This window comes from Harmonia axyridis, chromosome 4, assembly GCF_914767665.1.
Source record: "Harmonia axyridis chromosome 4, icHarAxyr1.1, whole genome shotgun sequence".
Classification (NCBI taxonomy): Eukaryota; Metazoa; Arthropoda; class Insecta; order Coleoptera; family Coccinellidae; genus Harmonia; species Harmonia axyridis.
In genome coordinates, this window is record NC_059504.1 from 7,779,001 (window position 1) to 7,796,610 (window position 17,610).

A 17,610-nucleotide genomic window follows, 5' to 3' on the forward strand; every position below is an offset into this window, starting at 1 on the left:
TTTCACATATGCCTACTTATGCGTTTCGTCCCTGGCACACACACCGGACTCATCAGTGTGACTTTGGTATATTTGTGTGTGCCATGTCACAGACGCTTGTGGATTTTATTATTATCGGGAGCCGCCGTGACTCGAACCCGGCACCTTGTCGCATCTCGGTGAGTGAGTCTACACTCTTAACCTCTACGCCACCGAGTGCTGTGTTTATTGTTGCTATGTGGAGCTTTATGAGAAGCCGCCACAAAACTTTGTATTAAATATGTAATATCAAATAGTTGAATTTAGATCCAGATCTAAATTCAACTCTATGTACCGAAATTTTGACACGCATCATTTGCAGCTTGGTGCTAACCACAAAAAACGGACAGTGCTCCAAGTCCTGGCTTTATTGAGTGAAATGTTATTACTCTAATATCAGTCAAAGTAATTCAGGTGAATTGCAGCAGACACAGAAGTCATAAAGAACAGAAAAAATGTTTCAGCTGTTCGCCACGGTGAAGCATTTGGAAGGATGCTCCAATAAAATAGATCTTCAATTATCTATCAAACGAAAAAAAAATCTAACGAGCGCAAATTATACCCAAGAGTACACCTGCAAAAAGAGTGAAAACGCAATTATTATTAATGACCTACTCCGACAGAGTCGTATCGTATGGGGGTCGATAAGAAATTGTGGAATGAGTCTATCTGATAAACTGTGTAATAACTCCTTCCGATCTCTTCAAAAAAAGCGTATAATTTTATTTGTCCAAGTATTATGGGCCGAAACGGAATTATGTGGTTTTATGAAGATGTAAATGAGTACCCACATCACAGCACGGTGTTATTCGATGAACTGGTCATTTGTTCTTTCTGTAATTACAGAAATTATTGCATGGTGGTAGGACTTTTAGACGTAACGAAATACCCAGATATACGCCGTGCTGTAATCTTTATTGAGATGTTGGTATTGGGAAGGTTGTTGGTTATGGCAGATATTCGGTTGGTTTGCGAGAATTTCTTGAACCACCTATCAATTTTTTTATCCATTCTGCAAATATATCTCGCATTCGTAACATTATTCGGATGTATGAATGTTTGTGTAATTGTGTGAAGATCAAAATAAGAATGGAGCAAAGCTTTAGACCTTAAAATAATAATACAAGACCGAAATATTGTTGTGTAGTGACTCTTAATGCCCGAGAGGTGTCGTTACAGGCTTCTCGTCACTCTCTAGCGAGTCATCGGTGGGTTCATAAATAATCCCTGAGTTCATGCAGAGTCACCTCTCCAGGATGATATAAGAAGGTTTATCTGATCTCCGCGATTTTGCGTAAAATTTTCCAAGTAGTCGAAGGAAAAAGGCCAACAAGTTGAGAACAGCAACGTACCGATATTTCGGCGTCTCCTTCAACAATATTCTCTTCGGTACATACATTTTTTTGTTCTGTTTGCTCTATTTTTATTGTGCTTATTTCTGTTCTGATAATCTCGCAATGAAATGAATGGACTATATCATATGAATTCAGAATACTCGATAAGTGTATTTGTTATATTAGGTGTACAACTTTGTTTCCGCCGTTTTGCAATAGATGGCTGTAGCGGTAAGTTTTAGCTTCGGTATTTGTGAACATAACGCCATCGAGATATTAGTCGAATTGTGTCTTCATCATAAAGTTATTCTCGATTAAACATATCTCTTTACGAGCCAAATTCTCGTCATTTTTACTTTCATATGAAGAAATCTGCGGCTGAGGCTAATCGAATGCTCACAAATGTCGCTACCAGTGGAAGAAAGTGCCGAGATTGGTTTCAAGGCTTCAAGAATGGTGATTTAGACGTCGAAGATCATTGGTGGAAGAGAGAAGGTTTTCGAAGATGCAGAATTGGGGGCATTACTTGATCAAGACTCGTGTCAAACGCAACAATAATTGGCAGGATCATTGAGAGTGACGCAAAAAGCCATTTCGAAACGCCTGACAGTTATGGGAATGATTCAGGAACAAGAAAATTGGGTGCCGTAAGAGTTGAAACCGAGATATGTTGAACGGCGTTTGTTTGCTTGTGAACAGCAGTTTGCAAGGCAGAGACGGAAGGGATTCGGCATCCCACATTGACTGAAGACGAAAAATTGGTTCATTACGATAATCCCAAGCGCAGAAAATCATAGGGATATCCCGACCATGCTTCCACATCGACGGTCAAACCGAATATTCACGGTTCCAAGGTCATGCTCACTATTTTGTAGGACCAGTGTGGGACCAGCGTAGTGTATTATGAGTTTTCAAAGCCGACTGAAACGATCACAGACGATCGTTATCGAACGCAATTGTGGTCAAAATATACTCGGAAATGTTGAAATGGGAAGTCCTAACCCACACACCGTATTCTCCATACGTTGCTCTCTCGGACTATCACTTGTTTCAATCAATGGCGCACGGCCTGGATGACCAGCACTGCCTGTCTTATGAAGAAGTAAAAAATTGGATCGATTCGTGGATAGCTTCAAAAGACTACCAGTTTTTTCAAGGCGGGATTCGTGCGCTGCCCGAAAGATGGGAGAAAGTAGTGGCCAGCGATGGACAATACTTTGAATCATAAATGTATAACCAGTTTTTCACAATAACCTCTCGAATTTCGGAAAAAAACGGCGGAAGCAAAGTTGTACGCCATGTACGTTTCATGAAAAAACTCCATATTTTTTTGGAATTATGATCCTACTTTTACTATTATTTCGATAGTCATGAATCTATGGAATTCGCACGTAAAAGACGAAAATTGTACACAGATATCATTTCGGGATTTTTATGAATTCCAGATGGTATTAGATTTGTTTTGCATTTGCATGAGAACGTTCATCTAAGCAATGTCGTGGGCAGGAGTACCTGCCACCGTGTTACGTTGCCTGTTATGCAAATGGCGACGGAGAATGGGCTAATCTAAAGATAGGTGCGCTGCCTCTTCGTTCACAGTCAGCTGTCCGTTCCAACTTTTTTTCTATCCGACATCGAGAGTTCCGGGATTCGCGATAATCTAGACAGGGTAGTCGCTTCTGGTTTCAAGCAAATATCGGTCAATATCGGCATAAAAGTGAAATATTTTATTTAAATACTTGATTGTTCTCTTTTAATAATTCTTCAAATTTCAAAGTGACTGTCGTTCACTACTGGTGATTGCTAAAGTGAGGTGCCTTCTGTGGAGAGTTCGGTGATCTATGTGATCTATGTTATAAATTTTAATTTAATTAATTTATTCCTCTGGGATTTCAAGACTACCGTCATTGATTTCATCAATAAGGTCATGTGGTGGTTTTCCATCTATGTGAGCTGCAACACTGTTAATATAACTTCTGAACTATAATTAAGGTTCTGAGATGATAACGTTGTATTATTATTATAGTAACATTTCAGTTGTGTTCTTTTCACAACTATTTGGAAATTTGTTTTCGAAATATCCCCCATTCAAAAATTCTTCAGTTAAGATAATTGGCTTAGAAGTAGGTAATGTGTCGGAGTGAAACAAAGATATGGACAAGAATGCAAATATCTCCTCAAATAAATGTAACTACAATAATGATTTAAGTAAATAAAAGGATGGTAGATACGAGACATGTGAACCATTCACCTCTGAAAGTATGAAATCTTTGTTTTATTGTCTTGCTTATATTATATATATTAGTTGACTGGAGCTTCTTATTCTTCTTCATAATAAAGCTAAAATTATTCATAAAATTACACTTCAACGCAATTTTTTTTTGCTTTATTTAAATTTGCAAGATCATGAAAATCTTGAGTTTTGATGAATTTGAGTTGTCTAAGTTCATTATCTTCTTATAAACACCCTGTACATTTTTTGGTCCGAACCGCAAACAGTCTTATAATACTACCTTTTTGTCGAATCGAATAGGACAATAGCTTTTTTCGCAGAAAAATTCCAAAAAATGTTAGTCCTCATCGCCACTATTTTTTCCATAAGAATCCCATTAATGATGAGATTTTGCCCAAGGTGTGTCTTTTGAAATAGAGAAGTAGTAGTCTGTTTCCGGTATAACCGGAAGTTGTAGAGATCTGAAAATATTTTAGGGAGAAAGATCATTGTCTCAAACCCCAATATGCAAATTTTCAGCTCAAAATTATGATTAGTTTTTCATAAATCTCTAATGGGCCATCGCGGTGAATCACCCTGTGTATGTGATGCAGTATAAACTGGCACGAAGACAATAATATACAGAAAGGTATTCGTATTGATATTTCAGAAATTTTGCTTCTTATTTACTTTTGAGAGTTTATTGCTGGATCAACTATTCCTACACATTTTATGAAGTGAAGAAATGCACAGTCCATATTTAACAACAATATCTTCAAAGTTCACTTATAAATATTCAAAATTCAAAAAACAAAGAATCCGAGGTTGATCTATTCGAAAAACAGGGATCCATTCTTTTATTTTCGAATTCAAAGCTGGAAATTTGAATTAAGTATTATTGTAGTAACTAGCGCATCCACCAATCTGATTTTTGACGGTACTGTGTAAACTAATTATTGAATTATTTTCATTTTGCAATAGTCGGATCTATAAATCTCATTTCTTTTCAACATTTTTCTAAGGATTTCCTCTCTTTTCAAATCTATAACTTTGTTGTCTTTAGCTTTAGAAGTGAGAAAGTAAATACCAAGTAACTGAAAATCAATTCAAAAACTGAAGAATAAGGGCAGATATTATTAAGTCTACTTACCTGTTTTTGAGTAGGTATTCGAGAACTCAAATCCTGTCTGCAATAACAGCTATATCTACAGATCAATTCGCTAGTCAACTTTATGAAAGATAAGAAACTATTTATAGAGTGAAACTAAAAATACACCAAAGGGCAGACCCATCGTTCTCGTCAGCTCCTATTGTACTCGAGTCCTTAAATCTTGACTGTAGCAAAAGTTACATATGGTCACCAATGGGCTCTATCAATTATATCAAAATGAGAAACTTTTCATCTAGTGAAACTCAAAGTTCACCTGACTAGATAAAGAAATCAAAATTTTTCAAACCAGCTCTGCGAATAGAGTCCCAATTACGTATCAACAATGTCTCTCATGATGGACGGACGTTTGCCTCATTTCAGGATGTGCTTGTGGTGATGAAGGATGAATAAATCGTGTTCTTAGGCGCCTGCCGGATGCCCAACAGCACTCCGGTTTCCATTTATGATTTCTAATAAATATATCATATTAAATAATTTTTTTTTATTGAGAACTCTTTCTGCGTGTTGATTTTATAACTGTTAAGACTTGAACTGGCGTTATAACTAGTCGTATCTTCGTAATAAACGTTGAATTTTCTCATTGATGTTTATGTGCGAAGTTGTAGTAGCTGCATTTCCTTGAAAAAAGTGGTCAATTAATCGATATCAAACTGAGACGGTGTAATCGATGAGAGCATTCGAGATAAGGTATGACTTACATGCAATACACTAATAAATGGAAATTTTAGTACGGTGTAACGCAATAGAAAGCAGCGATAGCTCTGGATGATGATTTTCATGCTCGTCTAAGAATATACTGCAAAATTTCGCTGCCTATACATATTTGGAGTCTTGAATTTTGTTTTGTTTTTCTTCACTTACAGAAAGGTTTCGTCCGCAAATATTATCTTATATTTACCATAGCATGATGATTATGGTAAGGTAATGATGATAATATATACTAACTGACAAAGGAACTGCAACACCCAGAAGGAGCTATTTGAATTTTAAATTTTTTTGGTAAAAGATAATATAGCAAAGAGTAAATGATTGAATTTGGAGAAAAAACTCGTGAAGATTTTTAAAATGTTTTGAATTCTTCAACAAACCCAGGGGTTCGAGGAGATTTAAAGTCGATGTTGATTTGTTGTTAAGATGCCTAGAGCACGTGTACGCGGAATTTATCGCCAGCTAAGTGAATTTGAAAGAGGAAGAATTATTGGTCTACGGGAGGCGGGGTTGTCATTTCGAGAAATTGGTAACCGTACGAACAGAAATCCAACTACCGTTATGAGATGTTTCCAAGCGTCGTTTAATAATGCCCAAAATCGAAGAAGAGTAGGCACCGAACGTCGAAGGGGCACGACGTCTAAAATTTATGGCCATTAGAGACTGATTTGCGACAACTCGATCTTTGGCTGATGAGTGGTTAGGAGAACAAGTCCATCCTGTAACTGACCGAACGGTTCACCACTAGATAAGGTCTTTTGGACTTCAGCATTATCGACCCCATCTTGTGTTACCTCTGACGGTTGAGCATTGCCGGCAACGATTACAGTGGTGCAGAGAATGTCAACATTGGAATGTGGAATGGCATCAGGTCGTCTTTTCTGTTGAATCTCGATTCTCGTAGAATGCACTTGATGGCCGAAGAAGGGCCAGACGACGTCGAGGAGAAAGACATGAACCTCAGTTTGGTGTTAAGCGTCATGTATTCCGAACAGAAGGCGTTATAGTATGGGGTGCTATTGCACATGCAAGTAGGTCACCTTTAGTCTTTATTCGAGGTTACATGACAGCGCGGCACGAGAATCCAACACCTCAGAGTAATAAACATAGATAGAGAGAGCATATGTCATTTTCAGTAAGCGAGTTTTGTTTCCAATAGGAACTATCAAATTTGACATGAAGCGCGCGGAAATGAAAACATGTTAGTGATACGATATTTCACTCAATTCGCGAGTTTCTCCACAAATAACGCACTTTTCATGTCCCATAGTGAATCACGTTTCATATCAACTCAAAATATATTGAAATGAGTCCCTAAATATATCAGAAATTCAAAAAACCAATTTCAAGCGCGCAAAGCGACGTGAAACAACCGATGACACTAGGAGAGAAAAATTGCCAAACTTTGGATTTCAGCAGGTAGATACAGAAAATAATAAATATTCTGCTTATTATAAATTCGACAATTAGGAAAAATATCGGATTCCAAATATTCAAATTTGTATATTTCATCGGGAATCACTCGAATAAATATATTTCATTCAATATAATATACATTCATAACGATATATTAAAATTGTGGATTTGAAAATATATCACAATCCGACAACGTAATCTAACCATGTTGGGGACGAGTAAAAATTGCGTATACTTACTCTATCTATGTTCATTACTCCATAGAACGTACCCAAAAATCTTAAGAGAATCAGAAATAACAAAAAAAAAATTATACCAATCTAAGATTTTCATTACTCGACAAAAAACTTAGGTAACATAATATTAGGGAATAATTCGGAAACAAAGTACCTAACATTCTTCATTTAAGTATAGGTTTGAAGGGATACATTATTGTTGTTTTTATAGGGAGTTATAGTTCCTCCGTTGTAAGTAAAATTACTACCCAACTACCGATATCAAAAAGGGACGTGTTGGAATTTTTACGAACCAGCTCGCTCTACTTTGATAATAACTAGCCATGTAATTGATTGATTTATCATGGCAAGAGGAATTCAAAGAACGCGACTCCTTGCAGGAAGTAATAAAGTGGATTTGAATATCGACTCGAAAAATACAATTACAAAAATCGATCTGTAGCTTCTGTAAAATGTAATATTATTCATAATTATAGGTTCCGCCACCCACTTATGTAATTTATCGTGCCGTCGCGTAAAGTTATCCGATGAACAGGTAGTGGCGGGTACTATCTCAGGGACGGACTCGTCCCAAAGAGGCTCTCAACAGAATCTCGATTTTGGTTGTTACTTTTTTTGGAATCGGTCCAGGAAAAATTCATGTCGAAATGTCCGCATGAAATTTGGTGAATAAATAAAATGTTATATAGCATCATTCAACCTCCCAGCTGAAGAACATGATGCATTAGTTTTGATGGCAGAAAATCGAGAAATAAAATTTTTACAAATTCATATTCGGCTAATTGAAGAGTCCCCGGTCTTATGCCCAGATGGCGGAGCTTATATTAAATCCATATGATTTTTAGTTAGTACCAACCTTCAAACGATACGTGTCAAAATTTGACAGCAATCCGACCATAAGTTTGTGAGATATTGCGTTGTGAGTGTAGCTACTTTTTTCATTTGAAAAAAATTCGAGTGCTAATTAAATATTGCTTTTTGAAGGGAAAAAATACAGTTGAAGCAAGATCTTGGCTTGATGAAGAGCTTCCGGGGTCTGCACCAGGAAAATCATCTATGATTGATTGGTATGCTAAGTTTAAAAGTGGGGAAATGAGCATCGAAGACGGCGAACGCAGTCTTCTGCGTTCGCCGTCTGGTCGGTAACAGCCTCTAGAAGAGGCTGTTACCGACCAAAAAATCAAAAAGTTCACAAAATAATTTTGAATGACCGTAAAGTGAAGTTGATCGAGATAGCAGACATTGTGAAGACATATGAACGTGTACATCATATCATTCACGAATGTTTGTATATGAGAAAGCTGTGTGCAAAACGGGTGCCCCGCGAGCTCTCAATCGATCAAAAGCAACAACGTGTTTAAGATTCTGAGCAGTGTTTGGAGCTGTTTGAGAGCAATAAACCTGAATTTTTGCGTCGATATGTGACAATGGATGAAACATGGATTCATCATTTCACTCCGGAGTCCAATCGACAGTCAGCTGAGTGGACTGCACACGATGAACCGAATCCAAAGCGAGGAAAAACACAACAGTCAGCTGGCAAGGTTATGGCTTCAGTATTCTGAGATGCGCAAGGTAAAATATTCATTGATTACCTCCGAAAGAGCCAGACCATCAACAGCATTTATTATCAATAGCGTTATTCGATCGTTTAAAGGATGAAATCGTTAAAAAATTTGCCCCATTTGAAGAAAAAAAAGTGCTGTTTCATCGAGACAATGCGCCGTGTCACAAATCAATGAAAATAATGGCAAAATTGCATGAATTGGGCTTCAAATTGCTTCTGCATCCACCGTATCTGGCCCCCAGAGACTTTTTCCTGTTCTCAGACCTCAATAGAATGCTTGCTGGAAAGAAATTTGGCGCCAATGAAGAAGTAATCGCCGAAACTGAGGCCTATTTTGAAACGAAAGACAAATCGTACTACAAAAATTGTATCGAAAAGTTGGAAGATCGCTATAATCGCTGTTTCGCACTCGAAGGCAACTAACAATGTTGAATAATAAAATCGAATTTTGCCAAAATAATGTGTTTTTCTATGGTAGAACGGGGACTTTTCAATTGGCCTGTTATTTACGAACATTAACGAACAAACGAAATACGAATTGTGTATTGCCATGAATATACTCAATATAATATTTTGTACCGTCAGTTTCTAACCCCAATAGTGTCAGAGTTATGATTTTTTAAATATTTCCCTCTGCATTCTAAGTCGATGACTTCCGTAGAAATCGCAATTGTTGGAATGGTTGGTTGCTATGGAGATGTTTATGTCCATAATAATTACAGTTTGACAACTTATGAAATATTGATTGTCAGAAAAAGCATAAAGTGAAAAAATGTTTTTTCTTCATTGAGAATAATCATTTTGCTGACTATGTAGGAAAAGTAATACTTTGCTGATTAATATGTGTCTGCAAAAATTAATATTTGCTGTCATTCGGAGAAAAACAAATTTTTTTTACTACAAATGTTACCACTTTACCAGGGTATTTTTTGTGTCTCCACCAGTTCTGAATTCAGCTGACAATTTATTACCTAGGTGTGTATATTTCACGTAGGAATAAAACAAGAAGGAAAGCCGCAGCATTCAAATCAGCCTTGAATATTGAAATTACTACTGTCAGAGTTTTGTTTTACGTTAAGACCTCGTTCTTTCCAGCTACCGTATATCTAGCCTCATATATACCGCCTCTAGACCAAACCATAATTATCAACCACGATATGAATGTAATCAATTACTGAACCCAAAGTACCCCACCTCTCATCCTCATAAACGCAGTTACGATCATTTTGTCAAACAGACACAGGCCAGCAACTACTTCAGTAGCTTACAGGAAATTATCTAAGGGGAATTTTTCAGAAGGCGAGGCCTGGTATGTTTTAATAGTTGTTATTAAACTTATAGACTGATAATCGTAGCGGCTATAAATCAAAAAGCTGAAGTTTACGTTGCAAAATTACCACCTTTTCCGATTTGGTCGCTAGGATGTAATTTATAGACCCGTTTTCGTTGAGTGAGATTACCAGAAGAATTGGTGGTCTTTATGCGTTGTTCCATCCATGATGAACATATATGGCGAGATAATTTGCCCTGGCGGGGAAATTAGGACGACTAGATGTTTCAAGGTAATAAGAAGCTATAAGACAACGGTACTACTCGGTGATTGAGGATTCCTGATTCTGTGTTCTTGGCAGAGGTCTTTCTTCGATATTTTTTTTATTGGAGAACGAATATTTCCTTTTCCTGAAATCTTTCAAGAATGCCTTGTTTGTGAATTCAAACCATAAAATACGCTAGCTAATCCAATATTTTGATCTGATGCTATGCAACAAACTAACATTTATTAAAAAAAGGGTAGGTTAGGTTAGGTTAGGTTAGAAACTAACATTTATTAAAAAAAGGCTATCATATATTTGCTTGTGTTACAGTTTTTACATTTATTGAACATAGGATGAACTCTATACTTTCAAACAGATTAGATGATCTTGGAGAGACAAATGAAGAACTGAAGACCAACAGGATGATCTAGAACCTGCAATTTTCAAGATGTCAGGAGCTTGAGATTGTCACAAGCCACTCAAGGTTTTATTGACAAACCAGCATTAGAAAGACTCTGTAGTCAAGGAAAGTGCTTCCTTAAAGCCATGAGGATGAGTTTAGATTTTGCCCATGGAGCTATTTTGCTTATCTAGATTACTTCCTCCTCTAAAAACATCAATGACAAAGACGTCTGTGTAATGTAGGTATTAGATGTACAACTTTGCTTTGGCCGTTTTGCAATAGATAGCTGTAGAGGAAAGTGGTAGTCGAAATAATAAGATTGTAGATGTCAAACAAGAAGCTGGGGTATTTGTAGATATAACGCCATCGAAATATTAGTCGATTTGTGTCTGCATCATAAAGTTGTTCTCGATTAAACATGCCAGCTCACGTGCCTAATTCTCGTCATTTACGGGTGGTTTCAATTTTCTGCTTTACTATGAAGAAATCTGCGGCTGAGGTTCATAGAATGCTCTCAAAGACCTGTAGCTACTTTCTGTGAAACAACGTGTCGACAGTGATTTCAACGCTTAAAGAACGGTGATCTTGACGTCGAAGATCAGCATGGTGGTGGAAGAGAGAAGGTTTTCGAATATGCAGAATTGGAGGCATTACTTGATCAAGACGCGTGTTAAACGCAACAAGAACAGTGATTTTGACGTCGAAGACCAGCATGACGTTAAGAGAGAGGTCGAAGATGCATAATTGGAGGCATTACTTGATCAAGACTCGTGTCAAATGGAACACGAATTGGCAGGATCATTGGACGTCATTCAACAAGCTATTTCAGAACGCCTGAAAGTCATGGTAATGATTCAGGAACAGGGAAATTGGGTGCCGTAAGAGTTGAAGCCGGGAGATGTTGAACGGCGTTTATTTGCTTGTGAACAGCTGCTTGCAAGGCGAAGGCAGAAGGCATTTCTGCATCGCATTGTGACTGGAGACAAAAACTGGGTTCATTACGATAATACCAAGCACAGTAAATCATGGGGATATCCTGACCATGCTTCCAAGTCAACGACCAAACCGAATATTCACGGTTTCAAGGTCATGCTTAGTATTTGGTGGGACGAGCTCCGCGTAGTGTATTATGAGTTGTTGAAACTGGCTGGAACAATCAAAGGCGATGGTTATCGAACTCAATTAATGCTTTTGAGCCGAGCATTGAGAGACAAACGACCGCAATAAAACGAGAGACACGATAAAAAGATTTTACAGCATGACAATGCTCAACCCCATGTTGCAAAAGTGGTCCTACTCCACCCGCCGTATTCTCCAGACGTTGCTTTCTCGGACTATCACTTTTTTCGATAAATGGCACACGGCCTATCTGACCAGCACGGTCTTATGAAGAAGTAAAAAATTGGATCGATTCATGGATCGCTTCAAAATATGACCAGTTTTTTCAACACGGGATTCGTACGCTGCCCGATAGATGTGAGAATGTAGTGGCCAGCGATGGACAATACTTTGAATCATAAATCTATAACCAGTTTTTCTCAATTAAGCTTCGAATTTTGAAAATAAACGGCGGAAGCAAAGTTGTTCGCCTATGTTATAATCAACTGATTATAATTTCCATAAAAGCGAGTTCCCATGAGATTTGATGAAATAATCTTGATATGCACTTCCGCAAAATCGAATCAAACTTCAAGAAAATCGATTAGAAAATTTCAGCAAAATCTTCCTATTCCACAAAATTTCAACAGAAAACGGAAAATTCGCATAGCACTCAAGTTGAAATATAAACATCCCTTCATTACCATGCGTGAGTTGAACCACTTGTTTTGCAGGCCATGCTCAAGACTAACTTAAATCATACTTTAACTCGTACCTCGTAAATAAAGGCTTATTTAACAAAGTTTACAGAGACATTAATTCCTTTTCCTGACAGCACGATTGTCATATTTTGTAGACGTACTCTGGGAGAGTGTTGGAAATAATTCACTATCCTGGCGATGACATAAATAACAATTATATTGGTGGTTGGAAATTGTTAGCCTGGTTAGCTGAAGGCGAAGTTGGTTTGACGCTGCGAATTTATTTGGTTGGCCAGTTTATTGTTATTAATGTTCTTGGGATCCACTATACGGCCTCCGAGGCTGAGTGACGTCATTTTCAGTAGTGGTCAGTTGCCACGCTATCACACTTTATAAGAAGTTGTCTGCATTAATTGAAAGTGAACTATTGACGATAAACGTGAGTTGTTACCCCTGTAGCGAGTATAAAACTCCCAATTCATAAATTTCGTATATAGCTCATTATTTTCCTTCCTTGTTCCATATACAATGTGGCTTGAGTTTATCGAAAATGCAAAAACGATTTTGAATTCTTTTGTTTTCGTTTCTATTCTTCTATCGGTCTGTGCGTTTGCAAATCCTTGTACGCGCTTCATGTCTTTTCAATTCTTATCCAATTTTATTGGAATTCTGCCATAGATGACACCATGCGATTTTGAGGTCTACTAGTCCAATTTTTGTGAAATTTTATATGAAAGTTTGTATTGGGTGATAAACGATTCCATAGAAGCTCCTTGAAGCCATTCCAGATATTGGAGTCCCTCAGAACTCTGGCACTGGAAGGCGAGCTGTAGATCACGCTATGGAGAGAATAGCTCTGATGGGGGACACAATAGACCATTAGGTCGCAGTGAAACGTAACCTCTTTAATTAAATCTAAATCTAATCTAATAGAAGCTTTGTGAAATGACTTAAACTTCAAAATTTCATTCTCTACTAGACTAATACTGTTTAGTTTCAGTAAGGGTATTAAGTATAAGTCAGAATCATTCCATGGGTTGGATCTTTCCAAAAAGTTTCTGTGAAACTTTGACACTGCGAGGTCCAAGAAGAATCTGGATCTTAGTAAGAATATACTACACCTCCTGACCTGACTCCTCACAAGGCATTGTCGCCTCATTAGAATGGGTCTAGCAAAAAATGACTAGTGCAGATTATGTGTGGAGTTAAAAGAAACTCCGGATCACTGCTTTAGGCAAAAAACATGTAGAAGTGAGGATGTAGACTCTTTGAAACCATCCCAGATACTGAATTTCATTAGAATTCTGGAACTGGAGGACAACCTATAGACTACGATGGCTAAGCTTAAATCTACAATCTACAAGTCTAATCTACAATCTACAAGTCTAGTCTACAATCTACAAGTCTGATCTACAATCTACAAGTCTAATCTACAATCCTAAGGTTTTTTCCATTACTTTTCTTCTAACTTTACTAACTATTACTACTTAACTAACCATATAGACCAGGGTTTACGATATTGACAGAAAGATGCACATCATCAGTTTAATCAACTGACAAGGTCATTCTTGAGTATATGCATAGCCTCAGACAAAGTTTATTAATTCTTTTTTTTTGCATTATGATAATCATATTCTTATGAGTTATTCCATATTATTTCAACCATTCCAATTGTACAGAGACAGGTTATCTACTCTCCAGTTGTAATCGTTTTCCTGAATTACAGCTCGTTTCGTGGTTTTAGTGAACGGCAGGACAAAAACATTATAACGAGACAGATATTTACACCTACAGTCCAATTACAGCTGTCTGGAATAGTTCAATAAATTAATAAAGCGAAGTTTACCTGCTATTAAATTTTAAATCATTAGCTATGTCCCATTCAAACAGAGCGTGACAAATTAGCCAACGTACACTTATGTGACTATTCAGATAAATGGCCAATGGAGAAAAATCTGAGCAAATTTCCTGTCTGTGTTTACCACATTTCTGATTTGTGAAGGTCTCTTCCTTCATTTTGATTGGATAAGAGGTAATTATTTCATATTCGCGTTGGTATTCTCTGGAAATCACTGCAATAGTGTATTTGCAATAACCACTTCATCATAGGGACAATATTATATGTGTTATGACAGTTTTAGGGCACACTGGAAGTATTGAAATATTCAAAACTTAATGTAACGGGTGTTTTTTTTCGAGGTATATAACTTTAAAATGGCATTACTGTTCAAGATGGCGACCGATTTAACAGTTGTCAAGTGATTTATTCTCAGTTTGGTTTGGCAATTCATTACGAATAGACTCACGCCTGAACAACGCTCGCAAATAGTGGAATTTTATTTCGAAAATAAAGGTTCTGTGCAGAATACGTATCGCGCACTACGTCCATTTTATTTTGTTTAGCGATGAAGCGCACTTCTGGTTGAATGGCTACGTCAACAAACAAAACTGCCGCATTTGGAGTGAAGCAAATCCTCAAGTGTATGTCGAAACACCGTTACATCCAGAAAAACTGACTGTTTGGTGCGCTTTATGGACTGGTGGAATCATTGGTCCGTACTTCTTCAAAAACGATGATGGCCAGAACGTTACACTCAATGGTGATCGGTATAGAGCCATGATTACTAACTTTTTCATTCCTGAATTGAACAATCATGATGTCCAGAGCTGTGGTTCCAACAAGACACAGCTCGTGCCACAATCGATTTATTGAAAGACACGTTTGGTGACCGCCTAATTTCACGTTTTGGACCTGTGAATTGGCCTCCAAGATCTTGTGATTTAACACCGCTAGACTACTTTCTGTGGGGCTATGTGAAGTCATTGGTCTATGCGGATAAGCCACAAACCCTTGACCATTTGGAAGACAACATTCGCCGTGTTATTGCCGATATACGGCCACAAATGTTGGAAAAAGTCATCGAAAATTGGACGTCCAGATTGGACTACATCCGAGCCAGCCGTGGCGGTCATATGCTGGAAATCATATTTAAATTGTAATGCCACAAGATTATCTTGCGGATAAATAAAATTCATTTCAATCGAATAATCCATCGTTGCTTTATTGCAATTTAATGTTCTATAGCTCTAAAAAAAACACCCTTTATAAAGTGCTGAAACCGTAACCATGGCGGTCCTTCGGCTGATATCTTTTTTCATCGTTAATTCTCTTCACAATGAAATAATCATCAGAATGAAACCTCTTAGGGTAAATCCTTTTATTACTCCAATAGTATATTTCGATAGATGACCAATGTTACTTGATTTATTGACATCATATATCCAATGGTAACTGTTAATTCACCTTTTCAAATTTCAACTCACTCTACGTACGTACTATTCGAACCGAGAAATTTAATCGATCTTCAATTAATACGTTTGGTTCCAAACATGAACTTGACAAATTTACTGAACCGTTATTCGAAACCATACGAGAAATAGCTCTCATGATCAAATTAATAGTCTCTCAATATAAAAGGCTGAAATTGTTGTCTGACTGTAATTAATCGATCAATTGGTTTGCCAAGCATGATACATATTATACCTACAAGGTAAATTATTTTTTCAATATGACTCAGAATTACAACTCTAATAAATCTTAAGAGAGGAAGCAGTTTTTAATGATTCCATATTCATATAAGGTCATTATCTGTAATTATTGGTTATGTATACATCAATGCGCTAAATGAAGTTATTGACTATACGGCGAATTTATAAATTCTCAATCAGTATGAACGAACAGTTATTGAATACTTTTCAAAATTGCCTTCAGTATTATCTGATTATATTAATGATATATGACATTTATGATCGAATTATATTGTTTTCTCAATGTCCGATGAGGTTCATTCAACAAACTTTAATTCCTGTTGTCACAGACTTACGAGCTCAAATCTTATACGAGATGTTTTCATTTTCATCTGAAATTTCTTGAGTTTTCACCAATTTTAATATTGACAGCCGAGAAGGTGCGTCAAGACGGCCCAAAAATGCTTCAGTCAGGCGAAATGTGAATTTTCACCATTTTTGTAACTAATTTAAAAAATTCAGTACGATGTTGAGGTTTGTATCGTTCCATTTTTAGCAATAGCGTAGTTTTTGCTTGTCGAATGTTAAAAGATTGCAGCATCAAAAGTGACAGCTGCCCAGTTAGCGACTATTCAAAATGAGACCTTTCAACATCAATTCATGATAAAATATTTTGAATGATGATATAACGGGTGTTTTTTTTCGAGGTATATAACTTTAAGTTGGCATTACCGTTCGAGATGACGACCGATTTAACAGCTGTCAATTTATCCTCAGTTTGGTTTGGCAATTTATCATGGATAGACCCACGCCTGAACAACGCTTGCAAACAGTGCAATTTTATGATATTTCGAAAATAATTGTTCTGTGCGGAATACGTATCGCGCACTACGTCCATTTTATTTTGTTTAGCGATGAAGCGCACTTCTGGTTGAATGGCTACGTCAACAGGAGCTGTGGTTCCAACAAGACGGCGCAACATGTCACACAGCTCGTGCCACAATCGATTTATTGAAAGACACGTTTGGTGACCGCCTAATTTCACGTTTTGGACCTGTGAATTGGCCTCCAAGATCTTGTGATTTAACACCGCTAGACTACTTTCTGTGGGGCTATGTAAAGTCATTGATCTATGCGGATAAGCCACAAACCCTTGACCATTTGGAAGACAACATTCGCCGTGTTATTGCCGATATACGGCCACAAATGTTGGAAAAAGTCATCGAAAATTGGACGTCCAGATTGGACTACATCCGAGCCAGCCGTGGCGGTCATATGCCAGAAGTCATATTCAAAATGTAATGCCACAAGATTATCTTGCGGACAAATAAAATTCATGACAATCGAATGATCCATCGTTGTTTTATTGCAATTGAAAGTTCTATAGTTTTAAAAAAACACCCTTTACTTGAAAGAATGTTACTTATCCGGACCTTTTTGTAAAAATAGTCTCGAAGTTATAAGACTTTGAGTAGAGATTCGTAGCATGTGGAGTTTGCTGCATTTCAACACTAAATTCAACCCGCTTAGCTCGAAACCAACAATTTCTGTTGAAACTTGCTCTTGAGGTTTCGTGATAATGTGTACAATATGTTGTTCACTGTGTACAAGTTTATTTAAATGTCCGACATCATGTCCATGGGTGTGGTATGCTAATGATAATCTATGCGACCATTTGATTGA